Source organism: Podarcis muralis, chromosome 8 (assembly GCF_964188315.1).
Source record: "Podarcis muralis chromosome 8, rPodMur119.hap1.1, whole genome shotgun sequence".
Classification (NCBI taxonomy): domain Eukaryota; kingdom Metazoa; phylum Chordata; class Lepidosauria; order Squamata; family Lacertidae; genus Podarcis; species Podarcis muralis.
The window spans coordinates 8,486,782-8,512,950 of record NC_135662.1 but is presented as its reverse complement, the minus strand read 5'-3'; positions in this window follow the sequence as shown (position 1 = coordinate 8,512,950).

The following is a 26,169-nucleotide window of genomic DNA, read 5'->3' as shown; positions in this document are numbered from 1 at the left end:
CGTTTACCTTTCCACCGGAGCGGTACCTATTTATCTACTTGCACTTTGACATGCTTTTGAACTGCTAGGTTGGCAGGAGCAGGGACCGATCAACGGGAGCTCACCCTGTTGCGGGGATTCGAACTGCTGACCTTCTGTTCGGCAAGTCCTAGGCTCTGTGGTTTAACCCACAGAGCCACCCGGCGTCCCTGACATACTTTTAGTGTGTGCCAAGTAAAAAATAGCCTTCTTCTGCCCCTGCCAAACTTTTCAGGGGAGTTGGTTATGTTGCCAAAACTTCTGCCACTGTCATTGCAGTTGGCTTTCTTCAATTCCTACAAATTGCATGTGTTTATATGTAAGGGGGTGATCCTATGGCAAGATTTGCCTGGATGAGGAACTTAGGATGCAGCAGATCTCCAGTAAATCCCCAACCCCAGCTCAGCTGAAGACATCAGTGGTGGACTTTGGGGTCTCAAATTTCAGTGGTGCCCTTTTTGACACTAAAACTCTTCAGCTGTGTGTTGCCCCCTGCAGCACGGAGCCCAGAACGACTGCACCAGTCATGATATAATAATAATAATAATAATAATAATAATAATAATAATAATAACAACAACAACAACAACAACAACAACAACAACAACAACAACAATAATATTTTATCTGACTGGGTTGCCCCAGCCACTCTTGTTGGGGGGCTCTCAACAAAAAATAGTAGAAACACAATACAACATCGCACACTAAAAACTTCCCTAAACTGCCTTCAGGTGTCTTTTAAAAATCACATAGCTGTTTATATGTTTGACATCTGATGAGAGGGTGTTCCACAGGGCAGATGAGACTACTGAGAAAGCCCTCTGTCCAATTCTCTGTAACCTCACCTCTCGCAATGAGAGAACCATCAGAAAACCCCCAGAGCTGGATCTCAGTGTCCAAACTGGATGCCGAGGCTGGGGACGTGACCCCATGGACCAGAGCACGCCAGGCACTTCTGTCTTCCACTGCCTCCCACAGTTTGGTCAGACCCGTGTTTGTAGCTTCGTGAACACTACAAGAACACTACTGCTGGCATAACATGTATTAGTGTAGCTGGGGCTTAAGTGGCTGAGTCAAGGCCAGTGTAAGTCTCCAAAAAATGGCTGTTCTGGGAGTGTGGCAGGGATGGGACCAGAGAGGCAGGATTTCAGCTGGATCATAAGCCCATTCAGCTCAGTTATATGACCTGTAAACTGTGCATAAGCCACTACCTTAAAGGCTTGTTTACCATCTGCCAGACTCTGGCAGAGCAGCGGTGGAGGAAGCCTCTCGGGCACCTGGGGTGGTGTGCCCAGGGGCAGGGCGAACTGCCCATAGGGGCAGGGTGGGGAGCACGGCACCCATAGGGAGGGATGGGATGGGGTGTGTGGCACCCATAGGGATATGACGGGGTGCGCAGCGCCCACAGGGACCGGGCGCATTGTGGGACCTCAGCCGCCCTACAGCTGCGGGGAAGCAGCAGTCAGACAGTGTGGAGCCTGTGGGCACCAGAGATGCGTGGCTCAGGCGCACTGCAGGCTCCGCAGTGAGTGCCTCCAGCCATTTTGTCACCCCCCTCAGTGGGGACACCTGGGGAGACCGCACCTAGCACACACCCATTGCTACTGTTAGAATTCCTGCTCCGTGATTGCAGTCATAGGATTTTTGTCTATCACATGACGGTGCATGTTTTGACTCCTCAGAGTGGGAAGTGACGGAGACAGGATGTTTGTGATACTGTGTTCCATGAAGTGGGACTATTGTCCTTTGTTCTTTCTCTTTGCTGTCTAATGCTAGAGAGAGAGGGACCCATGTTGCAGTGCTCTGTGTGTGTTTATATGTAAATAAAGTAGATTAGCCAAAATGCTGAGTTGCTGAGGTCTGTTACACAACCTGCGAAGACTCTGCAGATCCCTAAGTGTGCTGATGTCTGTTGGCATCGGTTGCTGTGATGTTTGGGCTGAAGAAAGCTTTTGAAGCTCCCGAATGATCGACTGGGAGGGAGGGAACATGCCAGTCGGGAATGTGTCTCTGCCATGGTCCTACTCAAGAGTAGGACAAGCTGCTGACAGCTACATTGGGTGTAATTTTATGCTGGCTTAATTTACAATGGCTTGTTTTCTGTTAGCCTCTCGTGCATAGGATTGCTCTCCAAGCCTCAACTTAATATACCTTTGTGAGTTTGTGGGACTCCACTGTTGAAGGAGCCAGACAAGTTTCTTGGTGCATCAATGGCTCTAAGCACAGGTCTTTAGTATAAGAAAGGAAGTTGCTTTGTGCCAGTGGGCAAATGGGTGGGCCCCCTCACATACCTGGCTGGTAGTGAGGACAAAAGCCAAGGCAAGAATTGTATGAGAGAGAGAGAGAGACAGAGAGAGAGAGAGAGAGAGAGAGAGAGAGAGAGAGAGAGAGAGAGAGAGAGAGAGCTGGAAGCAGGCTGTAGGCAGAAGCCAGAGGGTGAGATCCATGCTTGAATTCTACTTGAATCCAGGGTTGTGATTATGGGAGAAGCAAGAACTTCTGGGATGTTAATGTTGTGAGCTCCTCCATCTTAGGCTCAGATTGTAAAGGTAAAGGTAAAGGGACCCCTGACCATTAGGTCCAGTCGTGACCGACTCTGGGGTTACGGCACTCATCTCACTTTACTGGCCGAGGGAGCCGGCATTTGTCCGCATACAGCCTCCGGGTCATGTGGCCAGCATGACTAAGACGCTTCTGGAGAACCAGAGCAGTGCACGGAAACACCATTTACCTTCCCACCAGAGTGGTACCTATTTATCTACTTGCACTTTGACATGCTTTCAAACTGCTAGGTTGGCAGGAGCAGGGACCGGGCAATGGGAGCTCACACCGTCACGGAGATGCGAACCACCGAGCTTCTGATCAGCAAGTCCTAGGCTCTGTGGTTTAACCCACAGCGCCACCTGTGTCCCCTCAGATTGTATATGTGTTTAAATAAACCATATATCCTAATGACACCACAGTTTCCGCTGTCCCTCAGTCCAAGGAAACGGAACCCTGGAATCTCCAGAATCTTGTGCCACTCAGAGATTGGGGTGGCACAAAACAAGACCCTTTCCAGGCAAAACAGAGAGCTTGGAGAAAGTTGTTTGGAGCATATTTAATATGGAAGCAGAGCTTGCCCTCTTGGTGACATGGTTCTTGAGCTTTCTCAGTTAGCTTCAAAGAACATTAAGCTTCGCAGTAATAACAGCTTCTAAAACATTCACTGCAAAAATCGATATATATGAAAACATGTGTTATCTCTTAATCTCAGTGTACAGTACTGTCAAAATCTGGCTTTGAGATATTAAATCTTACACTTCTTCATCAGAGATGAACCAATGCTGTTCACAGTTCCGTCTGAACGTTTTCAGCAGCCTGCTAAAATCTCTCCTTTTTAAATCAATTTCTGGCATGCACAAAAATGTTGTGAGGTTCCTTTTCATTGCCCTCTCTTCCTCTCATTCTCAACTTGCTTCACTTCCCCTTCGTGAAGTTATCACCTAGCCAATTAATAGCCTCAGTGAACAGAATGGCTGGGGCAGGTTCCACATGGGGGATGTATTGGGACACCAGATCTCAGTGATCACGGGCAGGAGGAGGAGCTACACCAAGACTAGACCATGTCATTACTGAGGAGGCAGGTTTAGTTGTTGTTTGAAGACTATCCGTGCCTCCAGGTCTGGTCCTGACCAGAAGGATACTGGAATCAGCAAGGGAAACCCACATGACCTGAAAGTGTTGCTGTGCAATGCCAGGTCAATGATGAATAAAACCACTGCCATCCACAGCCTGATTGTGGATGGAGGACTTGACCTGGCATGTGTGACAGAGACTTGGTTGGGTGAAGAAGATGGGCCTGTCCTTGCTGTTGCTTGTCTACCAGGTTTCTCTTACGCACAGCAACCCAGGTCATGTGGGAAGGGAGGGGGGTTGCAGTGATTTTTAGGAAGTCATTAGTTTGCACCAGCTGTCCTATTGGGAAGACCCAGTTTTATGAGTACATGTTCTGGAAGTTGGGCAATACAGGATTCTTTTTGGTGTACCGACCTCACCACTGCACCAAGGATTCCCTGCCCGAGCTGCTTCAGGTCTCCTGGAGACACCTAGTTTGGTTGTCCTGGGAGATTTTAACATCCATGCCGACACAAACTTACAAGGGGCTGCTCGGGACTTTGTGGAGAGCATGGCCTCCATGGGGCTGTCCCTGAATAAGTTTGGTGTGGAGGACTCCCTGGTCCTGAATGGGGTAACTGTGCCCCTGAAGGACCAGGTGCACAGCCTGGGAGTCATTTTGGACTCACAGCTGTCCATGGAGGTACAGGTTAATTCTGTGTCCAGGTCAGCTGTCTACCACCTCCATCTGGTACGCAGGCTGAGACCCTACCTGTCCATGGACTGTCTCGCCAGAGTGGTGCATGCTCTAATTATCTCCTGCTTGGACTACTGCAATGCGCTCTATGTGGGGCTACCTTTGGAGGTGACCTGGAAACTGCAATTAATCCAGAATGCAGCAGCTAGACTGGTGACTGGGAGTGGCCACTGGGACAATATAACACCGGTCCTGAGAGATCTGCATTGGCTCCCAGTACGTTTCCAAGCACAATTCAAAGTGTTGGTGCTGACCTTTAAAGCCCTAAATGGCCTTGGTCCTGTATACCTGAAGAAGCGTCTCTACCCCACCATTCAGCCCGGATACTGAGATCCAGCGCCGAGGGCCTTCTGGCGGTTCCCTCATTGTGACAAGTGAGGTTACAGGGAACCAGACAGACAGCCTTCTCGGTAATGGCGCCTAGCCTGTAGAACACCCTCCCATCAGATGTCAAGGAAATAAGCAGCTATCCTATTTTTAAAAGACATGGAGGCAGCCCTGTTTAGGGAAGTTTTTAATATTTAATGCTGTATTGTTTTTAACACTCAATTGGGAGCTGCCTAGAGTGGCTGGGGAAACTCAGCCAGATGGGTGGGGTATAAATAATAAATTATAATTATTATGATGATGATGATCATCATCATCATCAGTCACACCATTCCATTCACAGTGTGATCCCTGATTGACTGGGATCTCCCATGTGACTAAGGAGTTGTTATTGTTATTATTAATATTGTTGTTGTTGTTATTCTATCCACATTTACTTTGGAACAAAGAAGTACAGTGGAACCTCGGGTTACATACGCTTCAGGTTACAGACTCCGCTAACCCAGAAACAGTACCTCGGGTTAAGAACTTTGCTTCAGGAAGAGAACAGAAATCATGCTCCGGTGGCGCGACAGCAGCAGCAGGCCCCATTAGCTAAAGTGGCGCTTTAGGTTAAGAACAGTTTCAGGTTAAGAATGGACCTCCGGAACAAATTAAGTTCTTAACCCGAGGTACCACTGTATGCATAGTTATTTATAAAATAATAAGGGCTTGGGCATTGACTTCTCCCAGCATTATCTGAAATCCTGGAGATGTTACCAATGGCAGAGATTCAGAGGGCAATCCTTTGGCAAGATAGACCACAATGAGCACGATTGCGTGCCACAGTTCTCCAGCTCAGCCTGCTGAATTCTGGCTCAGCTGGAATTAAGTACCCAACCCCAGTTCAGCTGATGATACACTGGTGTGACTTGTGTACACAAGTGCCCTAGCATCCATCTTGAATGAGGATTAAATAATCAAATGTGACAAAATACGCATTGGGTCAAATCATGCCACAACTTTATTGACAGCAGATGTAAGAGGCTTGGCATAGACACTGGGGAAAAATGAATGGCTTCCAGCCTGCCTGTTGGAAGGACTTTATTTTGGGATCAATCCAGAAGCGAGGGAATCCTATGACCTACATCAAGTAGGAGTTCCCACACTGGGCTGCCATTTTGGGAATGCAATGGCCTTGGGCCTGACTGAATTTGTGGACAGCAGCAGCTCCCCCAGATCCCTTTAATGGGAGGGGCAGGCAGATTCTACAACCTCCCCTTGCCATCCAAGTCTAAGCCAAGTCTACCCAATGCCTAAACATCAAGTTGTGATGATTCCTATAAGGTAGGCAAAACCACAAGGCAAGAGCCAATTTACCAGGTGGGGAAATACCTGTTGTTGTTGTTGTTGTTGTTGTTTAGTTGTTTAGTTGTGTCTGACTCTTTGTGGCCCCATGGACCAGAGCACACCGGGCACTTCTGTCTTCCACTGCCTCCCCCAGTTTGGTCAAACTCATGTTGGTAACTCTTCGAAAACACTGTCCAACCATCTCATCCTCTGTTGTCCACTTCTCCTTGTGCCCTCAATCTTTCCCAGCAATACCTACCTGGTCCCAAATACAGCAACCATGCTGTCCATAGCATAATCTGGCATTTTTACTCATCTCTTGACATCTCTTCTCTTCTTCTCTTTTCATTCTTAACTTGTACCCTGTTTCCAACCCCCCTCCAAAAAAATTGCCCATTTCTTTCATCCTTGTTCCCAGCGACTGTGTAACCTAAATGTTACTGCCTCATGAGGGGGTGGGCTATAGTGCTGAGGCCTACCAGAAAATGAGTTGAGGTCCTCAAGTGGTCTCTGGCTCACCATTTGAGAAATGCTGTCCCAGGCAGAATATGATGCAAATTCTCTCTTTCAAATGATAATCTCCAGTAAGGTCCTCCAAAGTCCAGACCTGCAGAAATCCTGGAAAGGTCCGCCAACATCTCTCCCTCTCTCTTTCTGAGGCAATTACCATGTCATCATTTGAAGCCAGTGGCCTCTGTGTTTCTGGCAGACCTTTTGGTTCCATGCAAGGAGTCCGCTTTTGATTGTGTACCAGTGTCATGTGACCAAGAGATCCCCAGATAATCACCACCTTTAGCGAACTGTGCTACCACAAGCCTGAAAACAGGGTCCGGAATGGAGAGGGAGGGAGGGAGTGAAGGAAAAAACAAACAAACCCACAGTTTGTCAGTTCTAATTAGGATCAACACATTTTGCTGTCTTAATCAAGCACGGTTTACTCCACTGTCTGGGGCTGGCAAATTCATTAAAGCTTCTTCATTATTGCACGCCTTCTGTCTCGTGAGCATCACCTGGAAAATGAAAGAAAATATATACCCTTTCAAGGTTCATTTGAGCAATGCTTGATCGAGTGAGAGAATGCTTTCCTCTTGGAAGAACTTTCCTGCTTCTGAAGCATGCTGAACAGGATGGTAATGCATTTTGTTGGCCTTTCCCTTACTCTCTTCTCCCTACACTCTTCTTTGATCTCATTTTTTTGGGTGGTAACAGGGCGGGCCATCTGTTCAGCACTTCAACCAGGGTTACACCCCTAATCCCAGAATATATATATATATAGCGAGAGAGAGAGAGAGAGAGAGAGAGAGAAATTAAAAGGCACCTGCTTCTTGGGAGAAAAGCAATGACAAACCTAGACAGCATCTTAAAAAGCAGAGACATCACCTTGCCAAAAAAGGTCTGTATAGTTAAAGCTATGGTTTTCCCAGTAGTGATGTATGGAAGTGAGAGCTGGACCATAAAGAAGGCTGATTGCCGAAGAATGGATGCTTTTGAATTCCGGTGCTGGAGGAGACTCTTGAGAGTCCCGTGGACTGCAAGAAGAACAAACCTCTCCATTCTGAAGGAAATCAGCCCTGAGTGCTCACTGGAAGGACAGATCCTGAAGCTGAGGCTCCAAGACTTTGGCCACCTCATGAGAAGAGAAGACTCCCTGGAAAAGACCCTGATGTTGGGAAAGATGGAGGGCACAAGGAGAAGGGGAAGACAGAGGACGAGATGGTTGGACAGTGTTCTTGAAGCTACCAGCATGAGTTTGACTAAACTGCGGGAGGCAGTGGAAGACAGGAGTGCCTGGCGTGCTCTGGTCCATGGGGTCATGAAGAGTTGGACACGACTAAACAACTAAACAGCAAGAGAGAGAGAGAGAGAGAGAGAGAGAGAGAGAGAGAGAGAGAGAGATTGTTTGGGCTTCCTCACCTGCTTCACTTGAGGAAAATGTCCCACCCTCATCACATTCTCTCTGGATTTTGCTTCAGCACGTATCTATATCTGGGAATGCTACATGCCATACCAGTTTTTCATTTTAGAGGAAGCATTACTCTGAGGAAGTTGATAGTCATATCAGTAGTGCTATTGTATGCATTTGTAGTCAGCAATTAGTCCCACTGAGTTCCATGGGGTTTACTCCCAGGTAGGGATGGAGGATAAATTTTATTCTGTATACATATAAAGGCAAACCTACCTAATTCACATTTTCTATACAGGTCTACCTTCACATGTCTTCTAAAAGTCAGATAGTTGCTTATTTCCTTGACATCTGATGGGAGGGCATTCCACAGGGTGGGCGTCACTACTGAGAAGGCCCCCTGCCTGGTTCCCTGTAGCTTCGCTTCTCGCAGTGAGGGAACCACCAGAAGGCTTTGGAGCTGGATCTCAGTGTCCAGGCTGAATGATAACAGTGGAGATGTTCCTTCAGGTATAGAGTGGAAGGCAGAGCATTAAAACTTGCACACACAAACACACACACACACACTGTTTTGGTACTAATAGCAATCATTTCCTCACACAAGACCAAACTGTCAGTGGAGGTCGATCATAGTTCCAGGGCAATTCGTCAAAAGTTAATAAGCTGACAAGGCTTCCTGACTTGCCATTGTTTTGTTGACAAAGACTGTGTCGCTTTTTGACAGCCATTTTTGATTCATGTGATTAATGAGTGAGAGAGAACATAAGACCTCTTGCGCCCAAAAGATAAAGGGAATGGCAATGGATATAGTTCAAGGTTTTCCATCCTAGGCCGGGTGAGAGAATGGGACGCTCTCTCGATGAACTGAGTACATATCCTAGAATAGAGGCAGCCATGTGTTAGCTTCCATTAGTTTTTTGGCCATTAGCCATGCTGGCTGGGGCTAATGGAAGTTGTAGTCCAATAACATTTGGTGGATACCATGTCCTAGAATGTGTGTTCCAAGTTTTGTTGAACCGTCCATGTTACAAAGCCATAGCTAAGTTGTACCTCTCTTCTGCATTTCCTACAAATATATTGCACTCAAACCAGGTCACAGAAAATAGACAATGAAATGTTCAAAAGTCATAATCCACAACATCAGATATAAAAGTAGCAACATGGATTAGCTCTACAATGTAATGTTGAAAGTCAGTTTTATACTACGCCACTGTAGTCCCTTATAACTTAGAAGGCCTCCTTTCCTTCTTTCTCTCTGTCTGCCCACCTGTCTTTCTTTCGCTGAGCTTTCTGAGAAGTTGCAACAAACAAACAAACCCACAACATTATTTCTAATTGCATCTTAATTTCCATTTCCTCGTGTGGAGTTTTGTCCTTATCACTGCCTTGTGTCTGCTCCGCTAATGTCACATCACAGCTACCTCCATCCTGGACAACATTTCCAGCAATGCACTTTTCACCTCTGCTTTTTCTTATCTCTTGTTCATTTCTGGCACTTTCTTGTTCTCCCCCATTGACATTTCCCTGGTCCCGCCACTCTTGCAGCTAGGTGGAGGAATAACCCTCAGGCGTAAAGTAATTTCTTTTCCAATGGTTCACATTTCCCTCAGTGCTCTTCTTTCCATTGCTTTGACATCTTTCTTTGAGCAGCTCTCAGTGCTTATTATATCCAGATGTACTTTGCTGACATTCAGGAACTCCCATCTCCAAATAATCAGATCTTGAGTGAAATAATTCGCAACTACGTGGGGACACAAGAATCAAAAGTATGGGGTGGTCAGTGAGATAAGCAGTGTGGACAGTGGAAAGGACACAAAGTATTAGAGATGGGTCATACGTGACTAGAGTTCTTCCAATTATCCTGCAACTTTGATAATTTGGTACATACAAAATAGTGATAGGGTGAACTCTGCATCTGGGAAATGTTCTGTTTTCCCCAAAACCTGGGAAATAATTCCGTTAGTTCTAAACCACATCCAAAGAACATCAAACATCATTGAGTCTAAACCCCTGTTGGGGCAGCAATGCACTTAGGAACATAGCAGAGACCAGTCCTTTCACTGATCCCAAAACATTATTTATTTCTCTGCTGCACCTTTCTCCCCACTCAGAGCCAGTGTGGTGTAGTGGTTAAGAGCGGTAGTCTCGTAATCTGGTGAACCGGGTTCGCGTCTCCGCTCCTCCACATGCAGCTGCTGAGTGACCTTGGGCCAGTCACACTTCTTTGAAGTCTCTCACCCCCACTCACCTCACAGAGTGTTTGTTGTGGGGGAGGAAGGGAAAGGAGAATGTTAGTCGCTTTGAGACTCCTGAAGGGGAGTGAAAGGCGGGATATCAAATCCAAACTCTTCTTCTTCACTCAGTCCCACCATTTGCTGATGCCGGGACATTGATTCAATCCCACCTGCACATAATTACATACTTTGCTCATTATTTTGGAGATCTTCTATTGTTTATATTTTAATAACTGTGACTTTCCCATCATTCCTTTTTTCTTGAATCTTCATTATAGGGTATGTTGGCAAAGGACCTAATATTCACTTCTCAAACCTATGCATGAACAAAAAAACACAGAGATATCCTTCAAAATTCTCATAATTTCACAATGCAAATATCCCATGAACGTACATGTACAAAGATACATATTTGGGGGGAAAGTGTGCATAAAAATGAGTATATTAGTGAAAATGCACAAATATATTAGGATAAATTGGTAGCTGTTCTGGCTCCTGCTCAGACCACCACAATGGAGGTTCTTACTTGAGAGTAAGGAAGAGATCTTTGTTGTGCCAGAGTAAAGGCTTGACAGCAGACACACAGTCCCAGCAGCTTCAAAGCTCAGGCTAAAGGTAAAGGTAAAGGTACCCCTGCCCGTACGGGCCAGTCTTGCCAGACTCTAGGGTTGTGCGCTCATCTCACTCTATAGGCCGGGAGCCAGCGCTGTCCGCAGACACTTCCGGGTCACGTGGCCAGCGTGACAAGCTGCATCTGGCGAGCCAGCGCAGCACACGGAACGCCGTTTACCTTCCCGCTGGTAAGCGGTCCCTATTTATCTACTTGCACCCGGGGGTGCTTTCGAACTGCTAGGTGGGCAGGCGCTGGGACCGAACGACGGGAACGCACCCCGCCGCGGGGATTCGAACCGCCAACCATGCGATCGGCAAGTCCTAGGCTCTGTGGTTTAACCCACAGCACCACCCGCGTCCCCAAAGCTCAGGCTAGGTGGCAGGAAAGGTGAAACTAGTTTGGATGAAAGCAGTGGTCCTGGTTTAAAAAGTGCAAGAACAGTGCAAGGAGTTCAGAACTCAATGGAAACAACTGAGTCGTCCCAACAGGTTGGCATACCCACCTGCCTTTTAAAGGTGAGGCAAGGTGAGCTTACGAGACTCCTGTGCCTTTCAAAATATTGAGTGCACTCCATCAGTGTGTGTGTGTGTGTGTGTGTGTGTGTGTGTGTGTGTGTGTGTTCCCAGTGATGGTATCACTGCTGGGTCCTGGGCAACCATGCTGTGCCCTCATATTTTGGCTTTGGTTTCTCTGCCCCGAGTGGTTGGTTGATGCCCTCCCTGGTTTCCACTGATGCTGTTTCCTCCCCTGGAGGGAAGAGGGAAAGTAGGAGTTTTGCTTCCCCATCCAGAACAGTTATATGCTAGCTATATCCTGGAAGAGAGAAGTACCAGGCTTCTCAAGTCTCTGCTCCTCAGTCACAGCCCCATGTTCCATCCTCCCGTCTCATCCATTTCCCCCTACCATTCCACACCTGTACCCAGCAATGCCTCAGGACTCGTGAGACTAGCAAAAATGTATATATGAATAGAAACTGCACAGAAATTGTTGTTTATTAGAAGAAGTGTGCACTGAAACTAATGGATTAATTTTGATGAGATTTTTTAAAAATTGCTGCGGAAATGTGCAGAACTGAAATGCAGACTGGCAAAACTGAGAAATCAAGAGAAACAAAAATTCACACATCCCTACCCATGATGCTGAAAAATGACTTGTGTTTGCTTTCAACCTCAGCCTGACACACCTTGAACAATTGTCAGGGTATTATGCATGTTTACTTGTAAATCCCATTATCGAAGTGATTCTTACTCCCCCAGTAAGTGTGCATAGGATTGCAGATATAGATGATTCTGACTGAATTGAAAGAGCTCGGGGCAGTGGATGAATAAATACTTCTAGATCAGCATGCAGCAATGTCATTAGCTGAGATATAAGCTGATGCAACCATTACTATTCAAATAATTACTATTCAAATATTTATTCTGTATCCAAATGGAGATTGAAAAGGCCACCTTTAATAGGACTGCTTCTTAATAGCTTTGGCTTAGAAGTTGCTGGAAGAAATTTCTCTCTCTCTCTCTTTCAAATATAGGCTTATCCTGCATATAAAGTGTTTATTTACTAAAATTATATGGGATTCTTTCTGTGAAATTGACAGGAAGGTCAATAGACCCACAATTCGATTGTAACAATTGAATAGGCACAGACCAAGGAACTTCCCTGCTCTTTCCTAAATATAGTGTTGTGTGTTTTGACCAGTGCTGCTGTCACTTCGTGGTTTCTTGGAGACAGTGGCGTAGCGTGGGTTGTCAGCACCCGGGGCAAGGCAAGTAATTTGCGTCCCCTAACCCGTGGATTTGCGGCCCCTAACCCGTGGATTTGCGCCCCCTAACCTGTGGATTTGCCCTAACCCCAGATGTTGCGCCCGGTGCGGCCGGCCCCCCCTGCACCCCCCACGCTACGCCACTGCTTGGAGATGGATGTGGCTCTTTGTCTCTGAAAGGTGAGCCCCAGCGATGATTGCTGCCCCATAGCTGCTCATCAGGTGTAGTCCAGCAACACTGCAAAATATGAACCTCCCATGCTTGCAGTTTTGCTTGCCGTGCCTTCCTTGTTCATAGCACACAAAAGCTGTCATTGTCCTAGCAAGTCACAGTCAGAAATAAAAGATGCTTTGGAAAACTGCTGAGCTGGTGACTTAAGTTGTAGCAGGATCAGGGCATCAGCAAAAAAACAGCAGTTTGCTACTCATATTGCAGAATGAGAGTAAATACTTGGTAATACACAGTGCATAAGACTGGATGAGTTTGTTCTTAGAACACACGAAACATGATCCTAGAATAGTGTAAAAAAAATGGATTGGGTTCTTTTGCATTTAAGTTGGTCAATTTCTATTCTGGACACACAGAGAGAGAGACATTCCTCTGTGGATCCTTTGTTTCCGCTGCTGATATGTTGAGAGCACAGCTCTCCCAGACCATGTGCAAGCTTATGCAAGTTACTTGCCTCATACGTTAATGATAGCTTAGATTTAGCAGTATGGCAGACAGAAGTGATGATTATTTGTGGATAGAAAGTGCCTTCACGGTAATACCTCCTCTTCTAAGGACTTTAAACTCTTCCATATTTAGTTAAATAGACACTGAAATGACAGCTCATCCCCAGAAAAGACTCTTAAATTAGAAAGAAATCTGGCTTATGCTGGGTTTAAGCAAAATCTTCAGCACCCCTTTCTTCTTTCTTTCCTGCAGCTCTGTAAGATAGGAAGGAGGTGTTTTCAAGACTCACGTGTAGCAACTGGGGTCAAATTTTTAAAAGTGTCATATTTATTTATTTATTTGTTGTCATCATCATCTGCTTTTCCCCCACATGGGAAGCCTGTGCTCAATGAACCAGGAATTTTGAATATTTGCAAGGAAAGGAAAGATTTTGCACCTATTGTCAGAAAGGCATCAGAGATTTCTCTTGGTGGACGTCTTTGGACAGGTGTGCACCACTACAGAAATGTTCACCCACCACTCATAGCCTGAGGCTTGGGGATGTGTAGGGGTGTCCTGGCCTGTGCACCGTGGGGAATGTTGGGGAGTGGGGCCCAGATGTGCAGGTTGGCCTTCTATAACCTAAAGCTCACATAGCAAGGAGGGTGATGCTTCTCCCAGTTCCTGGTTTGGGACTGAATAGCCTCACATGCTGATGGGGCTGGTAGATTCTGCCCTCTTACATGAGAACTGAATTCCCCTGCCTATGCTTAGTTGGCTAACTGGCAAAGCGTGTTCTCCTTCATAGAGAGCACGTGTTGCGGTGGGGTCTGACAGGCCACCCCTCTGTTGCTGGGCAGGTTAGTATGGAAGACCGTTCACAGTGATTGGGAGGTTGGGTTACTGGGCAAATTTTGGTGTTGCCATTTAGGGGGACAGACCAAAGGTTATAAAATCAAGTCACGCAGCACTGACTGGGCTCTTTTGCTGTGTGCATCAGATCAATAATCTAGGGCTATTGCGTTGACCTTGCTGTGCCTGTCATGGGGTCATCTGCTTTGGGGGCAGGGGCCTGGTAGGAATTTTGCCCATTTGGCTGATTGGCTGGTGCCATTTCGTTTTTGCCTACTGCGTAGCAAATCGTCACAACTTGTAAGGTTGCGGTTAGGCATTGGTTAAAAAATTGGTTGGTGGAGGGGGTAAGGATTGGCGGTGCCTGCCCCTCCGATGCTGCTGCTGCAAGGGAATTTCGTTAAAGGAATAAAGGGGCTTGCCATTCTTTCGTCCGTACCCCTGAATGGGGCTTAGGGCTGCGCAAGCCCCCGGGAGCATGTGGGGGGTGAGGGTCTGGTGCCCGGCTCCATGCTCTCCCCAATATTATTTTCTCTTACTGGCTTTCGCTGGAATCTGGAAGTCAGTTCTGTCCCTGGGCGTGGGGACAGATAGTCATAACCAAGGCCTAAGCAACCACTCACATTTATCTATTTTAATAAAGTTGTGGCCAAAATTATGCCAAAAACCTTAAACAAAAATCATGTGTGAATTGTGAATTATTTAGCAGTGGCTTGGGGACCCTCGACACGGAAATCTTCCAATCAGTTATATTTTATAGGATAGCTCAGTTGGTTAGAGTGTGGTGTTGATAACACTAAAGTCATAGGTTTGATCCCCGTATGGGACAGCTGCATATTCCTGCATCACAGGGGGCTGAGCTAGATGATCCTCAGGGTCCCTTCAGAATAAAAAAATTCTATGATTTCTATTAAATACAACTTGATAAGTTGTACTGAGTCTTATGGGGCAAAATGAATAGATAACCTCCTTCCCACACCGAAACAGGGCTATTGCTTGCAATGAAATGTCCCTCCCAAAGTTCTCCCTTACAGGTGGGGTGCAAATTGGGGGAGGCATTTTGTAACAGGCCCAGTGGACACATACTGATGACAGCTACCTTGACGGAGCATCTCTTTAATCCCCTTGGCGTTCCTCAGATGTTCTCACCCAAGCAGGAACCTCTGAGAGGTTATTCTCTCGCAACCTTCACTCTGCCTGATGCTACGTCCATCCATCACGCCGATTCTCTCCACCGCCTTCTGAAATAATGGCTGCGCCCTGCTTCCTTTAATAGATACCTATCAGGCAAGCCTGCAGTTCATTGCGCGTGAACAGCGTTACGATACGTGAAACCTCATTACACAAATAACATCCATTTGGGCATTTCAAACTGCCTCTTGCTAGCTAGGTACTCATGAATGCTTTCTAAATGATCCATAAACACTGGCAAGGACCCAGTAGGGGTGGATTGTAGGTTGGGCAATTTATTTCCACGCAGAGATTACCTTCAAAGGAGAGTGTGATCACAGGGGTCAGCTCGGGCCTTGCCTTGCCAGCTCTCCTCCTCTTGCATCTCACCCAAGAACAGCAGAAAGCCAACCTAAATCAACGAGTTTTCTCCCAGGAGTGTGGCTTTCTTGGGTAAGCAGAGGTTTTGAAGACTGTATCCTTTGCTTCCTGCTGTTATCCACACAAAGAAAAAGAGTATGTTGTACAGCAGGGGTGGCAGCTCCTGCTTAGTGGGTGGTCCACAAGACTCTTCCTTGCAAAAATAAAATAAAATAAAATGGATCCTTATTTGGAATCATATGATGTTTCTCAATTTTTTGCTTTGCTTTGTTTCTGAGAGAACCCACCTGCTTTGCAGAATTTGCACTGAGATGGTAAATTGGAAATATCTCATTACAGCTACTCTTCAGACTTCTTCAGACCAGGAGGAAAAGAAATATATTTTACTGCAACAACTTCTGCAAGTTATGAATGCAGTACGGATGGTTCAAGTCCCACTGAGAGATTTTACTAGTCTCACCAAAACTAAGATAGAACAAAAACATACTGCATTAAAAAAACGAAAAAAAAAAACCCCACAAAAACCTTTTGACCATGTCAAAGACACCTTATTTTTATTATGATTTTTCAGAATTGTGCATGGAAACTTCCAACTTGCCCCCCCCCCATTGTTCTCCCTCTCAACTGGCTTTCCTTGCCCTCAGTGACTCTCATGTAGCCAAATCTGTATGAGCTCAGCCCATTAAGTCTGTGATCCCTGGTTGTGTGGAACAATGATGTGACTAATCTGAGAAGGAGAAAGAAGAAATAACAAGACTGAGGGTGGGGCATACAATCAAAGCATTTTCAGGAAATATCTCAACCCAATTAACATGGCTGTTCATTTGTTTTTGTGCAAAAACCAAAGCTGGAGAATATTGAAAACATATTTTCCTCCCCTCTGATATGTTTGTCCAAGGGGAGATTTCCATGTGTGTTTTGAGATTCCCATGACTGGAAATTTGACCCTAAAAAATGTTCTATTTGTAGGCAGAAGAGGTAGCAGTAACATTCTGGTGATTTTTATTTTTTTTTTTGGCAGAGGATTCTTTCCAATACAGCGGTGTTGTTGTTGTTTAGTCGTTTAGTCGTGTCCGACTCTTCGTGACCCCATGGACCAGAGCATGCCAGGCCCTCCTGTCTTCCACTGCCTCCCGCAATTTGGCCAAACTCATGCTGGTAGCTTCAAGAACACTGTCCAACCATCTCGTCCTCGGTCGTCCCCTTCTCCTTGTGCCCCTTCTCTTTCCCAACATCAGGGTCTTTTCCAGGGAGCCCAGGGAGTCTTTTACAGTGGTACCTCGGGTTAAGTACTTAATTCGTTCCGGAGGTCAGTTCTTACCCTGAAACTGTTCTTAACCGGAAGCACCACTTTAGCTAATGGGGCCTCCTGCTGCTGCCGCACTGCCGGAGCACGAGTTCTGTTCTCATCCTGAAGCAAATTCCTTAACCTGAAGCACTATTTCTGGGTTAGTGGTGTCTGTAACCTGAAGCATATGTAACCTGAAGTGTATGTAACCCGAGGTACCACTGTATTTTATATTGGGCAGTGCTGTCCAACAGCAGAGGCAGCAGCCTAGCTTCTTCCTTTCCCCTCAAAGATGGGTTGTTTTTGATGGTTGTCTGCCAACATGTTGGCAGCCTAACTCTCATTTTGCACCCATAATGCCCTGTGCCCAGTGCAGCATTAGTGAGGTACTGACAGCAGAGAATATTCAGAGACTTTTCTGCAAAATGACTTAAATTCGCAGGGAAGGCACAAAAAAGAATCTTCCTTTTTTAATAAAATACCAGGGGAAAATAATCTGAGAATTTTCATCTGATTGCAGAAACTTCAGTTCAGTTGAAATTCCATAGCAGTGATGCCCCAATGTAGCACCCTCCAGATATTGCTGGATTTAAACAAGTGCCAAAGGCAGTAGTGCTTTTGAACACTAGTTGGTGGAAACCATATGGAAGATGAATACTCTTGTGCTCTGGTTCTACTTGTGCTTTTCCTAGAGGCACCTGGTTGGCCACTGTGAGAATAGGATGCTGGAATGGATGGACCACTTGTCATTGAAATTCTACTCAGTATTGATCCAGAGTAGATTCCAATGTATAGTTAGCAGAGTAACGACTTCAACACGTTGCAGGATTCAGTTGTTAAGCGTGTAAGGACAAAATAAGTAATTATAATTTAACAGTTTTCATGTTATTCTATTTTATTAAAGCAACTAGAAAAAAATATTATGATGGGAAGCTCTCACACAGGTGAAGGGAAGCAGTGGGGAGGAGGGGAGGGTTAGGTTGAATTTGGGAAATAAAATAATATATGGGACAGCAAAGGATATAATAGATTCTTATAGAATAGTCATATATTGCAACCAAAATAGAAGTTCAAAAGGGGAAGTAAATGTATTTTTAGTATTTTCATTATTGTAATAGTTATTATTATTTCTTATCGGTAGAAGGCAATGTTAATTTAGGCTTCTTTGTTTTGCTGTCTGTATAATTTTCTTAAGTCAAAAAAAAATAATTAAGTTTAAAAAGAAAGAAATCCAGTTGCAGCAGACTTAACTTAAACTTACAATAACTTACAATAAGTCTAAACGTTAACACTAAGCATACTATCTACAGAACACCACACCAGAAGGAAAAGAGATAGAAAGAGAAAGTGAACCCCAGACTCCTTCTGGCCTTGCTATGATAGTCAGCACGACCTTGACAGAAAAGAGATAATAGAACCAGTTTAAACCAGCTGTATTCAGCTTCTCTGAAGGAATAACCCAAACATCATGAATCTTCTGCTAGGTTCTTTCACACAGAGAAGCTTCCAGAACCCTCTTGAAGCTTCCAGAACCCCGCAGAGGACCTTAAGGTCCAAAAATGACAACATTTTGAAGGTCCCAGGTCACAAAGTGGTTAGATTGGTCTCAACTAGGGCCAGGGCCTTTTCAGTACTGCCCCCGACTTGGTGGAACACTCTGTCACAAGAGACTAGGGCCCTGCGAGACTTAACGTCTTTCCACAGCGCCTGCAAGACAGAACTGTTCCTCCTGGCCTTTGGTTTGGACTCAGTCTGACCCTTATGGGCTACTTTTAAAATAAGGCTGCATTTTAAATTGCATTTTAACCTGTATTTTAAATTGCCCCCCCCAATTGTGTTTTTAACTCTTTTACTCTTATTTTATTGGTGTTAGCCATCCTGAGCCCAGCTCTGGCTGGGGAGGGTGGGGTATTATTATTATTATTATTATTATCATCATCATCATCATCATCATCATCATCATCATCATTGAATTAATCAGTATAGGAAAGATCTCTACACATCAGAGCAATACTTTCTGCAAACTGACACCATTGGCCTGATCCAGTAGGCTCTTCTTACGTTCTTAACTCACATCAGCCTCAGCCAAAATGACCAATGCTCAAGGATGATGGGGGCTGTCATTTAGCATGGAACCATAGAATAGGAAGGGACCCCAAGGGTCATCAACCCAACCCCATGCAATGCAGTAATCCTGCCCACAGCCATCCTTAGAACAGAGGCATTTTTAGGTTAGCATGACCGGTTTGACCACACCGAGTGCCGCACTGCAGGGGGCACCAAAACAATGTTGTAGAATGGATTGCGAGAGGTGGGGATGGCACCAAATTTTATTGCCATACAGGGGACTGTTGAAATTTGAGAACCCCAAGTCTGCCACTGTCTGGAAAGCACCATGACTTGACTACTCCTGTTCTAAGTTCTGAATGTTGAAGACGTCCCTTTTTCGTTTCAACTTCTGGGAGAGGAATAAAGTAAAGGTAAAGGGACCCCTAACCATTAGGTCCAGTTGTGGCCGACTCTGGAGTTGCGGTACTCATCTTGCTTTATTGGCCAAGGGAGCCGGCGTACAGCTTCCGGGTCATGTGGCCAGCATGACTAAGCCGCATCTGGCGAACCAGAACAGCGCACGGAAACGCCATTTACCTTCCCACTGGAGCAGTACCTTTATCTACTTGCACTTTGACATGCTTTCAAACTGCTAGGTTGGCAGGAGCAGGGACCGAGCAACGGGAGCTCACCCCATCGTGGGGATTCGAACCGGCAACCTTCTGATCGGCAAGTCCTAGGCTCTGTGGTTTAACCCACAGTGCCACCCGCGTCCCTTCTGGGACAGGAATATCCTCCCACAAATCCTCCCACATTCTTTTCAACTCCCACAAATCTTATCCCACGCAGCAGAATAAAAAGCAAGTTTAAATCTCAAGCACCTAGAGAGCAATGGTGGAGCACACACACTGCATTCACAAAGCCCAAGGTTTATTTCAATATATTATTGCTGTTGCAGGCTTCTCCAGTTGAAAGGGTTTTGGAAAGCGGTGCTAGCAAAGGACTCTGACTGTGCCTTAGCTGCTTGGAGGAGACAGCGCTGAGCTAGAGGAGTCAGAGGTCTGGCTTGGTACAAGGCAGCTTTCCATGTTCCTGAGGTTGTTTACAAATGTTTGAGCAACTCCAGAAAACGACCTACTCACAAACCTTTTGGCATTTCAACGGTAAAGAAAGGGGCCAGCAGGGATTTCCAGGCTGCTGTGACCCAGGGACTCAAGGTCCCCATTTAACCCATTTCCCTCTGTGCACTACAAAGGTTATGCATTTTCATTTGCCAAATATTCCATCTAAAGGGATTGAGGTTTGAATGGCTAAAAAGCATTGTGAATCAGAGCCAGTTCATGTGTTCATTCTGCTCACAGTCAGATGCCCTTTATTTCTTCCCTCGACTACATTATGCATGTGGTAAATGGGTTATCTCGGCAGAGATGAAACAAATTTGCGGGACAAAATAACTCCATTAAGTATTTTCCCCAAACTCATATTTAAAGAGCGTGCCGGGTTGGGGGGGCAGAGGGAGAGATAAAGCGAATGTGCTTCATACATTCTTCAAACACATAGGCTGGTGTAGCTAAAGTTCTCTGTTACAAACTTTCTTCTTCTTCTGTTGTCAGTGCTGAAAACTTCCAAATCCCTTCCCCTTTAATTCTCCCTGAAATCCACTGAATGCAAACACACACACACACACACCTTAATTTTTTGCAACAAAAAAGACCATGAGACTGAAAAGGCCACTTCACATCAGCCTTAACAAGCAAAAAAGAGTTGGACCATGACAGAGGAAATATGGACTCAAAAGCTTCCTCATTCATGAAACTCACTGGGTGGCCTTGGATTAGTTTCCTTGCCATCCACCTGTCTCTTGACTTCAGCCTAACCTACCTCAGAGGGTTGTCGTTGTTCTTCTGAGAGAGTGAATCAGTCAATTTCGATTTCTCAGTTTCTCAGTTTTGTTCTCCACATTTTCACATCAGTTTGTGGATTTCTTTTCAAGTCCTCATAGAATTGTAGAGTTGGAAGGGACTCAAGGGCCATCTAGTCTAACAACAACAACAACAACAACAATAATTTATTTGTACCCCGCCCATTTGTCTGGGTTTCCGTAGCCACTGTGGGCGGCTTCCAACAAAGTATTAAAATACAGTGGTCTGTTAAACATTAAAAGCTTCCCTAAACAGGGCTGCCTTCAGATGTCTTCTAAAAATCTGGTAGATGTTCTTCTCTTTGACATCTGGTGGGAGGGTGTTCCACAGGGCGGGTGCCACTACCGAGAAGGCCCTCTGCCTGGTTCCCTGTAGCTTTGCTTTCGCAGTGAGGGAACCGCCAGAAGGCCCTCGGCGCTGGACCTCAGTGTCCGGGCAGAGTGATGGGGGTGGAGACGCTCCTTCAGGTCCAACCCCCTGCAGTTTATAAATCTTGACTAAAGCATCCATGACAGATGGCCACCCAACCTGTGCTTAAAAACCTGCAAGGAAGGAGAGTCCACAACCTCCCGAGGGAGTCCATTACATTGTCAAACAGCTCTTACTGTCAGAAAAAGGTCTTCCTGATGTTCAGAATCTCATTTATTGAAACTTCAATCCATTGGTTCAGGTTTTACCCTCCAGAGCAGGAGAAAACAAGCTTGCTCCATCTTCTATGTGACAGAGCCACTTCTGAACTGGAGAGGAGGTGGGGTTGCGAGCCCACCCCCTCCCACACACGCGGGGCTGGCTTCTAGCCCCCGCGAGAACAGGGGAATCCTCAGGCGCATCACTGACCCGGCCAGCCAATCGGCCAGCCGGGGAGGCATGGCCTGGCTCATTTAAGGCCGGCGCGCCCGAGGACCGCCCTCTTTGGCCCGTTCCAGCTGCTTCGTTTTCCCAACCCAGCCACCCTTAGGTTTAGCTAGCCTTGACCTTGCTATGGACTACGGTTGGTCGCCGCAAGGGGCCTGGTAGGATTTTTTCAACTTGGCAACTTTCTAGCCGTTTGGTTTTTTTCGCCTACCTTGTAGCAAACGTCACAACTTTCCCAGCATTGGCGGTTAGGCATTGGCAGAGGTTATTGTTATGTAAATGAAGGGGTGAAGGAAGCGCCATCACCTTCCCCCAAGGATAAGGGTAGTCCAGTAGAGGACTCTGGGGGGCGTTGCCCTGTCCAAAACCTAGGGAGGTGAGGGCCTACGGCACGCCCCCGAGCCGTGACACCCAGGGGATCCTAGTTGGCGTACTTCAACAGGACTTCCCCAGCTGGTGGTTAACCCTTCCCGGTCCCCATGCCGGGTAGTCGATAGGAGCCAATGCCTAAGGCCAATTCCTGTAATCAATAAAGTTGTGGCCTTTTACGCCCATTAACCTTATATAATGTGTCATTTGTCTTTATTTCACATGGGGGGAGGGGACTTGCCACACAACCCTTTAGATATTTGAAGATGGCTATCATATCTCTTCTCGGTCTCTTCAAGAATATTCATCACCATTTTAGTGCAATTCCTCCATCATATGCACTTGTCCCACACACAGAGGAAGACTGGAGAAGAGAAGAATTGGCTAAAGAAGTAACTTCTATTTAACCTTGTTAAAATTTAACAAGGAAGGGCTTGTGCCAATATGCCCAGTGGTCATATCTCTCTATGTCAGGTGCTGGTGGTGGATGCTCATGAGTAACCAGGCAGAACTCTGACCTGTCTTTTACAGGTTTTAAAGGTAAAGGTACCCCTGCCCGTACGGGCCAGCCTTGACAGACTCTAGGGTTGTGCGCCCATCTCACTTAAGAGGCCGGGGGCCAGCGCTGTCCGCAGACACTTCCGGGTCACATGGCCAGCGTGACAAGCTGCATCTGGCGAGCCAGCGCAGCACACGAAAACGCCGTTTACCTTCCCACTAGTAAGCGGTCCCTATTTATCTACCTGCACCCAGGGGTGCTTTCGAACTGCTAGGTGGCAGGCGCTGGGACCGAGCAACAGGAGCGCACCCCGCCGCGGGGATTCGAACCGCCGACCTGACGATCGGCAAGTCCTAGGCGCTGAGGTTTTACCAGGTTTTATTTGGTGCAAAACTATTTACAGTGCAGAAACACAAAGTTCATGTCTGTCTTAGTCACTTGCAGATTCCGGGAGTGGCCCCTTCCAGTTTCTTCCTCAACATAAGAACTTAGACACCCCAAATCTCCGCCTCCCCTCCTTATGTTTCACCCCTCTGTGCAAGCTGGGTGACGAAAATGGCGTGCCTGTTTCTGGCCAGGCAAGCTAGGTGAGGAGCTTGGGCTCTCAGTAGCATCTTCGAGCCCTCCCCTCGCTCAGCTTCCCTCTCCCCCCTCTGATCCACTGGAGGTGTGGCTTTCCCCACCATTGGATGAGGAGCTGCTCCTCAGAAGCGTCAGAGGCTCTCTGTATCCCCTTGCCTCCCTCCCCAGTCCCAATGGCAGCCCCCTAACACTCTATAATCCGTGTTGTTGGTGCAACTAAGAAGGTCCGTAGCTCAGTGACCAGCAAGATGCCTAAGGTAAACTGAGCACAAGAGCACTCTTCGAGTTACAAGAAAGGAGATTCCAACTAAACAGCCGGAAGAATTTTCTAATGGTAAGAGCCATTTGACAGTGTTGGACTCTCCTTCATTGGAGGTTTTTAAGCAGAGGTTGAAGGCCATCTGTCAAGGATGATTTAGTTGAGATTCCTGCATTGCAGGGGTTTGGACTACATGACCCTTGAGATCCCTTCCAATTCTAGAACTCTACGATTCCCTCCTGCCGTTTTTAGAAATTACAGAAGCATACTGCCTTCAACAGTGGAGGAAGAAAGTAGCCATGGTTTTGCTTTTGTTCTTGTTTTCATTGTTGTGCATTTTGTGTTTTCATCTTCTCTTTTGAGACAGTAAACAGCACCGAGACCTTCGAATGATGCGCAGTATAGTAATAATAATAATAATAATAATAATAATAATAATAATAATGGTTAGTAGCCACTGACTACCTAACTGGCGATTAGAATTGAAGTATTTTGAGCTGTTTGCTTCCAAAAAAGACCAGCTAAGATTTCAGTGGCAGTGGAAACCTATCGATGGTGGGATTGCTTCTGCAGTATAGCTCAGCCTCTAGAGCTTTTCACAGGTGTAGTGGGGGCCTCCCACCCCCAGCACAGGTCTTTTCCCCTGACACAAAAGCAAACACCTTTGTGTTTGTGCAGCTCTAACCTCCCCCATCTAGGAGTTAGGATTGCTCTGACAGTTTTTCCTCCTGCCTGCCTTTCCAATTCTCTACACAGATAACAGTTAAAGGTGTGCAGCGCATTGCAGAACATGCATGTCCCAAATGAGGCAGAAACTTTGCTTCATTGACACAGTAAAATTGGAGCATGTGCAGATTGCCCACGGATTCAGCCCCTTTATTTCATTTTCATGCCCTCTCCCACCTTGCATGCGATATTGACAAAGTGAGGGTGATCAAAAGCACGACCACCCACTAAGAAAAAATCACCATCCCTTCCAAATGCAACAATTTGGGGAGAGTTGTTTTTCAGGGGAGAATTCTAAAAGAAGAAATCCCTGAGAGAGTTTTCCATATTCAGTAGTAGTGATGCAATTCTTTTTTTAGTGTTTCTTTTTAAAAAATTATGTTAGGACTGCTGCTTACTAGCGATGGTGCTCTGCTGAGAGGGCAGATACAATTTTCTCAACCTCCCCCCCCCCCAAATAAATAAATAAATAATAATGTGTGGGCAGGAAGCCGTGCTGAAATAGAAAAAGGAAAATAACCCGATTGAACTGAAAGCAGTGATGTTCTGTACATGCTCCGATCTCAGAATTTCAGGAATTCTCCTAATTAAACTAAATTAAGCTGTATCCTTTAGTGAATCAGGATAAGGGGAAAGAATGTGGGGCAGAGTGATTCCAAATAAACATCAAATAAACATCAAATAAACATCAAGAAAGAGAAGAGAGGGAGTGTTTCATTCATAATTCAGACGGACTCTCCAGGAAAAGGATCCAAATGAAGGACGCCTCCCCATGAAGACAACATGTATTTGGGAAATTTACACAGCCACATGAAAGCACCCATTCTAAGAAGATTTCACAGAAAAACAATGACTCCATGAATTTCCAGGGTGATCTATGCTGCCTCTCTCAACTGACAAAGAAGTGTATGTCTGTGTGTGTCAGAGAGAGGGAGAGAAACCATCGCTACAGAAAAGGACAATTACCCAGCCAGTTTGTCGAACAGGAAATATTTTACGTCTATTTGCTTCGGCACTTGAAACATTTCAAGCCATCTTCATAAATCTTCTCTCCCGCATCACAGTGGTCAATAAAACTAAATGTGACCTTGTTTAAAATGTGCTGGGTTTTAATTGCAACAGGGTTATATATTAGATTAGGGCTAAATGTATTATGCTGTCAGCCAATATGTCAACTCTGGCAGCACACCAAGGCTGGGGCGATGGTTCATTCTTTGCAATCTGTTGTTGGCCTCAAGCCTTGCTCCAGAGCCATTATACTTGTGGGTTTGCTTTTTATAGTCTTGTTCTGTTTCTCCCTGTCCCCCCGGCTTTCTGTATCCTATGGTGAATCTACCATTTGTCCCCTGCAATAGTCTGGTCACCTGATTGATCTATAAATACTCCTAATTCCTCTCCATATTTCAGGAACCATCAGCGAACAAACTCAGATGTGATTCGGATAGTCTAACTTCTTTTTCCTGACCTTTTTTTTAAACAGTCAGTGCATAGAGGGGCAACTCTGTGTGTCATGATGCTGTTACTGTCACTCAAAAGAAACTGGGCCATTTCTGTACCTCCTTGCTTGTGCGAACAAAGGTTTCAGAAAGCGATCTGAAGTGATCTCCTTGGGGTGCAGTCTTAGGCAGTGTATATGGAGGTCCTGGGCTGCCCAAACAGGTATCAATGAACTGGAAGAATAAAACGATGGTTCCCTTTAACCAATGGATTGAAGACATGACACTACAAAATATGAATGGATTGTTTATGGACACAGACTTGGTTTGGAAAAATATATTGATCTTTGGAATGTGTTTATACAGAATATAATAGCATATTGATAATCATATATGTATTAGTGTGCACGCAAATACACAGATATACCATATACTGAGTTTTCTTCTTATTTTTTTCTTTCTCTACTTTATTTTGTAGAACTGAAAAACTTTAAAATATTGATGGAAACAGCAATAAAAGAGACAAAACATGATTTGGCATTGAAACACCCACAGAATTTCGAAGAGGCTTCCTGGTAAGCAGCAA